Source organism: Saimiri boliviensis, chromosome 11 (assembly GCF_048565385.1).
Source record: "Saimiri boliviensis isolate mSaiBol1 chromosome 11, mSaiBol1.pri, whole genome shotgun sequence".
Taxonomy (NCBI): Eukaryota; Metazoa; Chordata; class Mammalia; order Primates; family Cebidae; genus Saimiri; species Saimiri boliviensis.
This window is the reverse complement of record NC_133459.1, coordinates 58356403-58369236: the sequence shown is the minus strand read 5'-3', so window position 1 is coordinate 58369236 and position 12834 is coordinate 58356403. Positions and strand designations below refer to the sequence as shown.

General features: G+C 38.9%; 1 protein-coding gene across 1 annotated transcript in view; it reads left to right on the top strand.

The window, feature by feature from the left end:
• C11H1orf87 (chromosome 11 C1orf87 homolog) overlaps window positions 1-12834 on the top strand; it is an 81059-nt gene that overhangs the window by 46223 nt on the left and 22002 nt on the right. The gene's annotated exons all lie outside the window — the stretch shown is intronic.

Sequence of the window (12834 nt, the reverse complement as noted above, 5' to 3'; positions counted from 1 at the left end):
TAAGAGGATACAAAAGGCAGACATCTGTAAGACAGGACGAGGGTCCTCACCAAGAACTTAACCTGCCAGCACCTTCATCTTGGATTTTCTAGACTCCTACCTAGTGATGATATTTTGTGGTAGCAGCCCTAACATTATATTCACTCTGTCTTCTGTTAGGATACCAATCACACAGGTCTGTCTTTAGAGTAGGAGTTCTATGTGTGAAACAATCAATTTCATTGCTTGATAGAGTTAAGAATGTTTACTTTTACTGAGATCACAGGGTCTTCTTGCCATAGAAAAACAAAGCAGGAAACTTCCGCTTACAACCTATGACTATCAGGGACTAGATTTACCATTCCACCTTGAACAACTAAAAATAGGACAAAATATATGAAGATTCTCAGACATCGAACAGCGAGCAGCACAAAACAATGACTTCTGGGAGAAGAATAAGCAAGTGAGCCTTATTGCATAAAAAGGGGGAATTCAAGAAGAGCCCAGCATTCTCCCTGAGTTAAAGAGACAGAGTTTTGAGTTCAAGGAGGTCAAAAAGGCTAAAATGCAGTACAGAGGAGTAGAGAAGCAAGAAATCCCCAGGGAGTCCTCGCTGGAGATTTCCAAGAGTTACCCCTAAATCTTCATGTGAGTGCTGGCTGATACATTCATTTGAGGCAACTACCCAAGGCCAGCGAAAGTAACATGTTAACAAAATGAGGTGGAAACATTATTCCATCTTACATGGGATTGGGAATGCTTCATGTTTCCACAGCTGGTGAGGAAAATCTCGCAACACATGTGGTATTGAGTAGAAACCTTAAAAACGTAATGATGGGGTCAAATTACCCCAGACAAACTCAACAAATCTTAAAACTCTAACAAAGCTTGAAAATGATCAAAATGTTTTTGAGCAATTTAATTACATCTAAGAACAAAGTCCTCCAATTTCAAAGGAACAGAAAATATTGAACAATCAACAATATAAACAACACAATTTCTAAAATGTATTCAAAAATTGCAAAGCACAAAAAGAAGCAGGAAAAGCAGGACCTATTATTCAGAGAATAACCAGTTATTAGAAGCAGATTCCTAAAAAACACATACAATACAATTAGTAAACAAGCATGTTAACAGAGCACTTATAAATATACTTCCCATGTTCAAGAAGGCATAGGAAAATATGAAGATAATGAAAGACATGGAAGATTTTAAAAATCCAAATAGAACTTCTGAAGATAAAAAATACATGCAATAATGTAAAAAACACTAAACAGTTCACAACAGAGGGACATTCTACACAATGCCTATCCAGTGCTCCACAAATTGTGAAGGCCATTAAACATGAGGAAGATCTGAGAAACTGCCCCAGCCAACAAGAACATAAGAAGACATGAAGACTAAATGTAATGGTTTAGCCTGGAGGGAGTCTGAAACAGAAAGGGAATATTAGGTAAAAACTAAGGATATTGGAATTTTGGACTTCAGTTAATCATAATGTGTCTATATTTGTCCATTAATTGTAGTAATAGTATCATACTAATGTAAGATACTGACAAAAAGGGAAACCAAGTATAAAGTATGTGGAATTTTCTGTACTATCCTTAACGTTTTTCTGTAAAATCTAAAACTACTCTAAAAATAAGGTTTATTTTAAAAATATGGCACCTAAAGGAAAAAATAATGGAAGCAATGGAATATGAAACACACAGTAACAATTAAGTGGGCTTGATGACATAGATATAGACAGTATCTAAAATAAAACTCAGTGTGAAAAAATTAAAGAAAAACTAACAGAGCATCATTGAGCCTGTGATACCAGCAGCCTAATACATGAGAAACTGGAGTCTCAGAAAAGGAAGAGAGGGAAGAAGGGAAGAAAAGTATGTTGAACAAATAATAGCTGCAAGGTTTTCAAATTTGGAGACAACTGTAAAGACATGGACCCAAGGATCTCGATGAACTTCAGACACAAGAAATTTGAAGTAACCCATGCAAAAGTTCATTGTAATCAAATTGCTTAACTCAGTAGTAAAGAAAAAAATCTTAAAAGTGCACAGAGAAAAAGACAAATGACGGTAGTCTTCCCTTTTCTGTGGTTTCATTTTCCATGACTTCCGTTATCTGTGGTCTGAAAATATTAAGTGGAAAATTCCAGAAATAAGCAATTTATAAGTTTTAAGTTGTGCATCATTTAGAGTAACATGAAGAAATCTTATGCTGTCCTGCTTGGTTCTGCCTGGTACATGAGTCATTCCTTCATCCAACATATCCATGCTGTGTATGCTACCCCCATGTTACTCAGTAGCTGTCTTGGTCATCGGATTGACTGTCGTGGTATCACAGTGCTTGTGTTCAAGTAATTCTTATTTTGCTCATTAATGGCCTCAAAGCAAAAAAAATAGTAATGCTGGCAACTTGGGCATGCTAAAGATAAACTGTAAAGTACTTTATTAAGTGAAAAGGTAAAAGCTCTCAATGAGGAAAAAAGTATGCTGAGGTTGCTAAGATCTACAGTAAGAACAAATCTATTTCTAGAATTGTAAAGAAGGGAAAAGAAATTTGTGCATAGGATAAATAGGTTTCAGTACTAGCTGTGGTTTCAGGCATCCACAATGGAATATATACCCTGTGGATAAGGGGAAACTGCTTTAATTTCTTTATTAAATTTTTGGTAGAAATTACCAGTGAACTCAACTGGCCCTGGTACTTTCTGTTTTGAAAGATTATTAATTATTGATTTAGTTTATTTAATTAGGAAACCAACTCATATCCAGAATCTGGTCCCCTATTATGCACTCTATTGTTACTTAACTATACCCATCTATTTTTTTCTCCTGGATTCCTGTACTAGCCTTCTAACTGAACTCCATTTCTATTCTTATACCTAGTTTATCCTCACTTCGACAGCTGTTGTACTCTATTAAAACACCTAAAAGAGTTCACATGATTGCTCTGCTCAAAACACTGCAAGAGTATGTTATTACACGTAGAAGGCAAAAAAAAAAAAGGAAAAAAAAAACAAACCATAGTCCTCTACACGAGCTCCTCCCCCATCACTTCTCTGCCTCCATCTGAAACTTCCTTTCCCTAATCTGTTTCAGTTGCACCATGCCTCTTGTCTTCCTCAAACATGCCATGCAGACATTCTCCTTAGCTCCTATCCTTTGAATATTCCCTCTGCCTTGAAAGTTCTTCTCATAGATATCCTTATGCTAACTCCCTCACCTTCTTCAAGTATTTACTCAAGTATCTCCTGTCAGTGAGGCCTACACTAACCATCCTATATAAAGCTGTGGTCCCCATCCTTTGTTCCCCTTAAGCTACTCCCCTTTTGTTTTCTTTTATACACTTATCAACCTTTAATGAATTAGGTAACTTACTGATTTATCATGTATATAGCTAATATCTGTATCTACCCAGTAGACAATAGTGCCATGGGGAAGGCAGAGTTTTTGTTTCATTCATTGATGTATCTGGAGTGTCTAGAGCAGTGCTTGGCACATAGTAGGTTCTCAATAAATATTTATTGACTTCAACTGCATTGGAGTTTGGGAATACATTGACTTGAACTGAATTACAGGGATAATTTCTCAAAATATTCTCAGGGAGGCAGATACATAAATTCTTCCAGTCTTTATCTCATGAGCAACTTGAAGAAGGTCTTTCTTACTCACCTCCTCAAAATCAGGTTTCTTGTGCTATACTCTATGATGGTACCCTGTCATTTTATTTTCTAACACTTACCACTATTTGTCATTATGTGTGTATTTGTGTGATTTGTTAGTTTAATGTCTACATAGTGATCTTCATGCTAGCAAGGGGCATGACTATTTTGCTCACACTATTTCCAACATCTAGCCTAGTACTTGGCTATATTAGTCTGTTCTCACACTGCTATAAGAAACTATCTAAGACTGGGTAATTTCCAAAGACAAGAAGTAATTGACTCACAGTTCTGCAGACTGTAGAGTAACCATGGCTGGGAAGCCTCGGGAAACTTGCAATCATGGTGGAAGGCAAAGGGGAACCAAACAGGTCTTATCGTGGCAATGTAGAAGAGAGAGAGAGAAGTGAGGGGGGAAGTGCCACAGTTTTAAACCATCAGACCTCATGAGAACTCACTCACCATCACCAGAACAGCATGGGGGAAATCTGCCCTCATGATCCAATCACCTCACACTAGTTCCTTCCTTCAATACATAGGGTTTACAATTTGACATGAGATTTGGGTGAAGACACAGAAAGAAATAATATCATTCTGCCTCCAGGCTCTCCCAAATCTTATGTTCTTTTTACATTTCAAAACCAACCAAGCCTTCCCAACAGTCCCCCAAAGTCTTAACTCATTCCAGCATTAACTCAAAAGTCCAAGTCCAACATCTCATCTGAGACAAGGTAAATCCCTTCTACCTGTGAGCCTGTGCAATCAAAAAAAGTTAGTTTCTTCCAAGATACAGTAGGGACACAGGAATTGGGTAAATGCTCCCATTCCAAAAGGGGGAAATTGGCCAAAACAAAGGAGCTATAGCCCCCATGCAAGTCGAAAACCTAAGCAGGGCATTCATTAAATCTTATAACTCCAAAATAATTTCTTTTGACTCTATGTCTCACATTCAGAGCATGCTGATGCAAGGGATGGGCTCTTAAGGTCTTGGACAGCTCTGCCCCTGTGGTTCTTCAGGGTACTGCTCTTTGGCTGGTTTCACAGGCTTGCACTGAATGCCTGTGGCTTTTCCAGGCACATTGTAGCAAGCTGTCAGTGGATCAACCATTCTGGGGTCTGTAGGATTTTAGCCCTCTTTTCACAACTCCACTAGATAATGCCCTAGTGGGGACTCTGTACAAGGGTTCCGATTTTACATTTTCCCACTCCACTGCCCTAGTAGAGGATCTTCATGAGGGCTCCACCCCTGCAGCAGACTTCTGCCTGAACAGCCAGGCATTTCCATACATCCTCTGAAATCTAGGCAAAGAATCCCAAACTCTTGCCCTCTCTGCACATCCACAGGTCCAACACCCCATGGAAGCTACCAAGGCTTGGGATTTGCACCCTCTGAAGCCATGGCTTGAGCTGTACCTTGATCTCTTGTAGCCACAGCTAGAGCAGGCACCATGTCCTGAGGCTGCACAGAACAGTGGGGCCCTGGGCTCAGCCCATGAAACCATGTTTTTCTCCTAAGCCTCCAGGCCTGTAATAGGAGGGATTGCCAAGAAGATCTCTAAAATGCCCTGAAGACATTTTCTGCATTCTCTTGGTTATTAATATATAGCTCCTCATCACTTAAGCAAATTTCTGCAGCCAGCTTAACTTTCTCCCCAGAAAATATGCTTTTCCTTTCTACCTTATAGTTAGACTACACATTTTCCAAACTTTTATGCTCTGCTTCCCTTTTAAACATAAACTGCAATTTTAGGCCATCTATTTGTAAATGCTTATGACTACACTTCTAGAAACAGCCAGGTCACATCTTGAATGCTCTGCTGCTTAGAAATTTCTTCTGCCAGATATCCTAAATTATCTCTCTCAAGATGAAAGTTCCACAGATCTCTAAGGCAGGGGCAAAATGCTGTCAGAGTCTTTGCTAAAGCATAGAAAGAGTGACCTCATCCTCATTTGAGAGCACCTCAACCTGGATGTCATTGTCCATATCACCGTCTGCATCTCAATCAAACCATCCAACAAACCTCTAGGAAGTTCCAAACTTTTCCTCACATCTTCCTGTCTTCTTCTGAGCCTTCAAAATGTTCCAACCTCTGCCCATTACCCAGTTCCAAAGTCACTTCCACATTTTCAGGTATCTTTATAGCAGTACCCTCAGTTTCCTGGTACCAATTTTCTGTTTCAGTCTATTTTTACATTGCTGTAAGGAGCTACCTGAAACTTGGTAATTTAGAAGAAAAGAGGTTTAATTGACTTACAGATTTACTATGTTAACAGGAAGGATGGTTGAGAGGTCACAGGAAACTTAGAATCATGGCAAAAAGCAAAGGAAAAGCACACATATCTTACTACAGCAAAGCAGGAGAAACAGAGAGACAGTGAAGGAGGATGTGCCACTTTTAAACTATCAGATCTTGTGAAAACTATGAAGAGAACAGCATGGGGAAAACCTGCCCCCATGATCCAATCACCTGCCACCCAGTCTCTCCTTCAACACATGGGGAATACAATTTGACATGAGATTTGGGTGGGGACACAGAGCCAAACCACATCATTGGCACATGATAGGTGCACAGTAAATGTTTGAGGGATTTACTTAATCATTTATTTAGCAAACATTTACTGGGTGCCTACTATATACCAGACACTACTCTTACACACTAGGAATATAGATGTGAATAAAACAAAACCCCTTTTCTCATAAAGCTTATATTCTAATGGGGAAGATGAATAATAAATAAGTTAGAATATATGGCATGCCACATGGTGATAACAGCAATACAGAAAAACAAAGGATAAAAGTTTTGGAGCACATCAATCAATGAACATATGAATAATGAAGTTATGATATTGAGCTTAGCCAATGAATCTCCACTGTTCCAGCTTTTTTTTTTTTTTTTTTTTTGGAGACGGAGTTTCGCTCTTGTTACCCAGGCTGGAGTGCAATGGCGCAATCTCGGCTCACCGCAACCTCCGCCTCCTGGGTTCAGGCAATTCTCCTGCCTCAGCCTCCTGAGTAGCTGGGATTACAGGCACGTGCCACCATGCCCAGCTAATTTTTTATATTTTTAGTAGAGACGGGGTTTCACCATGTTGACCAGGATGGTCTCGATCTCTTGACCTTGTGATCCACCCGCCTCGGCCTCCCAAAGTGCTGGGATTACAGGCTTGAGCCACCGCGCCCGGCCCTGTTCCAGCTTTAGACATGAAAGTCTGCTTTCTTTAAAACCCTGGGGGTGGTTTGATGAAGGTGAGAGGGCTGGTTAAGCTGGAAATGCAGAAAACTGAGCTAAGAGCTGAGTAGAAAATTATAAGACTAAAATGAAGAATTCTAAAAAAGCACCAATCTAAAGGAAGAAAAAGTAAGTATTGAAGCTCAAATTATACCTATACATAGTAGAGACTCAATAGATACTTGTTGATTAAAAATTGAGATTCAGAACCAAGATCCTAAGAATCAGAAATATGAGACCAAGAGAAAATGGGGAGCAAATAAAGTTAGGCTACTTATCTTATCAACACTGAGTTTCTCACTGTTTTGTGCAGATCAGAGAAGCATACAGATTTCTTTATTCACCTGTCTTTGACTTTTAAATGTTCAAGGATATCAAAACCACAAGAACTAAAAAAGAATTGCATTTACAAGAAATAAACCTGTTTCATCCCTAAACAGTCATGGGTTGAAGCTTCCTTTTGTTGAATCAAATCCATTTTGTTAAGGGCTTTGTATGCAAACCTATATCCTTAAGAGATTAAAGACACAATTTAGACACACATTTTAGAAGCTGAATGCACGAATCATTATTTTAGTACATATTGTCCATTAATCTGCTGTTCAATTGGGAACCCATTTGGAATGTGTCTGCTTGCTAATTAGCAGGATTCTAGTGCTGAGCTGCTTCCTGACTAAATGTCCTTTAGAATCAATAAAACATCAGGAGAGATTATGGTGATGTGGGATTAGCACCATCTAACCAAATAAAATGAGTTGTGTTTCCTCCTTAAACTGTCATGTTGTAAGAGCTGACAAGAAGAGCAATTTCACAAACCCTGTTACAAAGTTGTCGTTGTTTTTTTTTAACATTGAGATTTGTTTTTTTTTTTTTTTTTTTTTTTTTTTGCCATTTGCCTACCAATTAGCGGAGATATTAGTGAATGACTGCCAGGGCAAGGAGATTTTGAGAAAGACTTGATTACGATTTCAAATCTCTACTCTGAATCACCCTTATGTAAAATGAGTTCAGGTTGTGTTGGATAGAAATTATTATCCGTGTTCTTGGCCAGGACCATGTAAATCAGAATTAGCATTTAATATTTCTGTGTGACTTTGCAATAAATGGTAATTAAGGAGGGCAGAGAGAGAACAGGAGGCAAACTAATGCTCTAAAATCGTATTGGCAAAATTAAATGCTTCGAACCAGTTTAAAACACATGCACACAAGCCAAATTGTGTTGGGGGAAGGGATAAATAATAAAGCTGCTATGGAGGCTTCATGAATAGAGGGGAGCAATTGACACAGCCACAAGTAGGACTTACCGTACACATCTGGCCCATTACTGAGAGTGCAATTAAGTTGAAAAAGACTGGTTTTGCTAATCCCAGGAGCAACCAGAGGATTTTAGAAGATAAAGGAAATATGAGGTGTTTGATTCAGCAATTACTTTTAAAGGGAATAGGAAATGTGTTAGGTAGCAAGGTACTAGAGAACTGGTATAGATCTGCCCATTGGCTGTGCCTTAGAAATTAGAACTGCTGTCTTTTCTCTTCCAGAAAGTAATAAGTACTTTATAAATATTAACTCTTTTAATTCTTGCAACTTTCCCATGAAATAGTTATATGATTTTTCAAGTGAGGAAACTGAGGCACAGAGAGGCTAAAACCAACACACAATTGATAAATGAATTCATTAGTAAGGCTGAGTCAAATGCAGGCTCTCTACCTTCAGCCTTGGCTCTTAGTCAGTACACTATACTGATTCTTCTACAAGTCCTATGAAACTCAGTTGATAAGATAATGGCCAGGCACAGAGGCTTTGGCCAAACTGCCTGAGTTCCAGAGCTGGCTTCACCCTTGGCTTGATGCTGAACAGAGTTCTGGATTTGAGTTTAGTATCTCTTGCCCTCTCCTCCAGGACCCAGGAGGCATGTAAGGTATGAATACCAAAGAGGGAGACATTTAAGCTCCAGGGGCAGGTATGATCCAAAGAAGCCCAGAGCTTGGAAGCAACATTTCCTTACTGGTGTAGCTTTTCTATCACCTCTTCAGCCCCCATCTATGGGGAAACCCAGCATGAGTCCTAGATGGCAACCTGGCTCTGAAATATACTAGCTTTGGAAACTTGAGTAACAAATTTCTCTTTCTTAATTTTCTTATCTGTCAAATGGGAATAATAAGAATTCATTTGTTTAGATTTCAGAGTTTATTGCCTCTATGTCAGGGAAGGGCTGTACTTCTCTCAGTTACTTGAAAAGTTGGAAGAATACAACTTAGTACATGAACGAGAAGTCTAGAACATAGAAAAAAATGCAAGTGAATGAGTATCTCAGTATCAAGGTTAAATGACGTAGTCAAAATAACCTCCTGACTTGATCGGGTAAAAATTAATGCATGCACACCTAATGCCTCCCAGTCATGGGACTAGATGCACTATATGGCTACACAGAATAGCCTCAGGAGCCCCATGAGTTGATTTTCCTTTTAGAACCACTTCACAGATGAGAAAACTATGGTTTAGAGACATTAAATAAATTACTCTCAAAAGTAAGGCTTCTTTGACTCTTACTTCTTTCTGAAAGGCCTGTTAAGGGCTGAACTGTATCCTTCCCAAGTTCACACATTAAAGTTTTAATCCCCAGTACTTCAGAATATGACTATATTTGGAGGGCCTTTTAAAGAAATGATAGACTGGTTACAGTAGCTCACCCCTGTTATTCCAACACTTTGGGAGGCCAAGGTAGGTGGATCACTTGAGGTCAGGAGTTCGAGACCAGCTTGGCCAACCTGGGAAAACCCTGCCTCTACTAAAAATACAAAAATTAGCTGGCATGATGGCACATGCCTGTAGTCCCAGTTACTCTGGAGGCCGAGGCACAATAATCACTTGAACCTAGGAGGCAGAGTTTGTAGTGAGCTGAGATTGTGCCACTGCACTCCAACTTGGGTGACAGAGTAAGACTCTGTCCCCCAAAAAATAAATAAATAAAAAAGTGATAACTGATTTAAAATGAGACTGTTAGGGTGATCCTAATCCAATCTGAATGGTGTCCTTCTAGAAAGTGGACATTTGGACACACAAAGAGACACCAGGGATGCAGGTGCACAAAGGGAAGACCATGCACAGAGGACACAGCAAGAGTGTGGCCAAGAGTGGACACTGCAAGCCAAGGAGAGAGGCCTCAGAAGAAACTAAACCTACTGGCACATTGATCTTGGACTTCTAGCCTCCAGAACTGTGAGAAAATAAAGTTCTGTTGTTTAACCCATGTGATCTGCAGTATTTTATTATGGCAGCCTGTCTTAGACCATTTGACTGCTATAACAAAATACCATTGACTGGATGCATTATAAACAACAGAAATTTATTTCTCACATTTCGGGTGGCCAGGAAGTCCAAGATCAAGGCACAAGCAGATTTAGTGTTTGGTGAGGGTCCACTTCTTTAGAAACAGATGCTTTCTCACAGTGACCGCCTATGGTGAAAGTAGAAAAGGGTCTTTCTTGACCTCCTTTATAAGAACACTCCTCCCATGCATGAGGGCTCTGCCCCCATGAGCAAATCACTTCCCTAAGACCACACCTCCTAATATGATGGGAGTGAGGATTTCAGTATATGAATGTGGGGGATAAACATTTAGACCATAACACAGTCCCAGAAAACTAATATAGTCCCTAAAGGCTAAAGGCCTCTTCAGTAATCTTCCTGTCTGGCTCCTCCTTCTGGCATATTTTATTTCCCTTGGCTGAAATAGAGGATTACAGGATTCTGAAGGGAATTCTTCAAATCATGGGACTTAATTTCTGATCCCAGCAGTCTAAACAGAGCTGACTCTTTAGCAATATTCTCTACTACGTCTCAGCTGAGCTTGGTGGGATTTGTAGGAGATAACCAGGTGAGAGATGGGGAAGAGTATTCAGAGAGAACGAGCAGTATGTGCTGAGACAAAAAGAACTACAAACTGTTCATTATAACTAGAGCATACATTTCAGGAGGCCAAGAAAGGCAATGGACTTGGGAGGTAAATATCAGCAAACCTTTTGACTCAAGCCTTCATAACCCTCATAGAAGAGCATGCCAACTGAAACTACTTTCATCAATATTACAAGGATGTGTCAATAAAATAGCCTATATTTTGTGTGTTTCATACATTTAGGTTTGTTTGGTTTTTTTAACATGTAAGGTTTTTTGTATAAAACGGCATGTACCTAACAATCCCTAACTAAAATTTCTATGAAAAAGAAAAGAGACAACACATGAGTAGCAAAAACTGATTAATAGGCACTCTGGTGTCAGAATGTACAAAAAAAAAAAAAAAAATCTTCGCTAACTGTAAATAAATGGAATGTGGGAAAATCAATGAGTTGCTTGAAGTGCAAAAAAAAAAAACAGAAGATACTTTGTTCCTTCACCACAATCTTCCCCTTGATTTGGAGACTCCAAGTCTTGACCAACCAGAAAATTACACAAGTGCTGTTTCCTTGTGCAGCCTGAGCACTGTGGTTCCTCACATGCCCTTTCCCTTCCTCACCTGCCCAAGCATACACCCATGTATGCTTAATCATACACCACTCTTCTGTGCCTGTTTGGAGAGCTCAGCTGTCAATAATGACAGCAGAAAATTGAAGTAAGTGAGGTGAGAAGAGAAAAATATGACCATGGTGCTTGCATCTGGTGAAGGTAATATCTGATAATAAAGTTGTAGAGGTTTGAACAGAGAGGAAGATCATTGTCAGTTGTCTATGATGAGGAGCATATAGCTTGTGGCATACTATACCAATTTGGGGTGTGCAATATCCAACAAATGTGGCAAGAAGGTGCTATCTCTGTTCTACAAAGGTGAAATGCACCAGGTGTATGCCTGAGAGGCACCAGGAATGGATGAAAGTTGTCATCTGCCCTTGACTTCAAGTCTAAGTGATCAGTGAGCAAGGTCAAAGGAAATCAATGCAACTCATCTTTTGGGTTCTACTGAATGTGAACACATACTCATTTGAAGCACAATACCTAATTAAAACACACACACACACACACACACACACACACACACACACGCTACAAAACATGGAAAGGGAGCCACAATTCTGCAAGTTCCAAATCTCAACAGACCTTTGAAATTGATCTACTCTAAGAAAAAATTAGAAAACCATTTTTTTGAAGAGTATAAGAAGCCATGTCCTCTATTGAAATTAATTGGAAAGTAATCAACATTATGAGACATTTTGTGTCCAAAGGACACAAAAATGAAACTTAAAAAGCACAAAACATGAACAGAAGAAACTAGAAAGAACTTTGGTAAATATGGATGGTTTCAAGAAAAATGAAATTTTTAGCAGAATTAAGAGATAACCAGGAATCAATATATAATGTCAAACTTAAGAGGCTTTCACAAAATCTAGAGGAAAATAGCAAAGAAGAAAATTAGGATAGTAGATATAAAAGAATCAGAATAGAGATTCAACATAAGAGATCTTGGTATTGTGAAAAAGAAAACTAGAAAAAATGAAAAAAGAAAAAGGGAAGTCCCAACTAAAGAAACTTTGCAGAGCTGGTATAGCCATACAGACTGAAGAGACTCAGTGTTATGTAAGCTAAATTAAGAAAAATGTATGCCTATCTATTTCAACAAAACTTTTACGTTATAAAGACAAAGGCAATTATTCAGGGATCCAGGCCAAAAACCCAATAAAACTAAACCAAAGCAAATAAAGAGAAGATTAATTATGAATGACCAAAAATAAGACTGACTTCAGACTTCTGCAATAATAAATGTCCGACGACACTATAGCTATGTACATGGAACTGCAAAGATCACAAAAATGTAACTGAAGTTAAGTCACATTATGTTCACATAGATTTGGAGTCAGGGCATAAATCCTGGCTGTCCCATTGATACATGTGCCCTTGGGAAAGTCACTTACACGCCCCCTAGTATGGTTGTCTCAATTAAATAAGACGTGTTTGTCTCGATTAAAT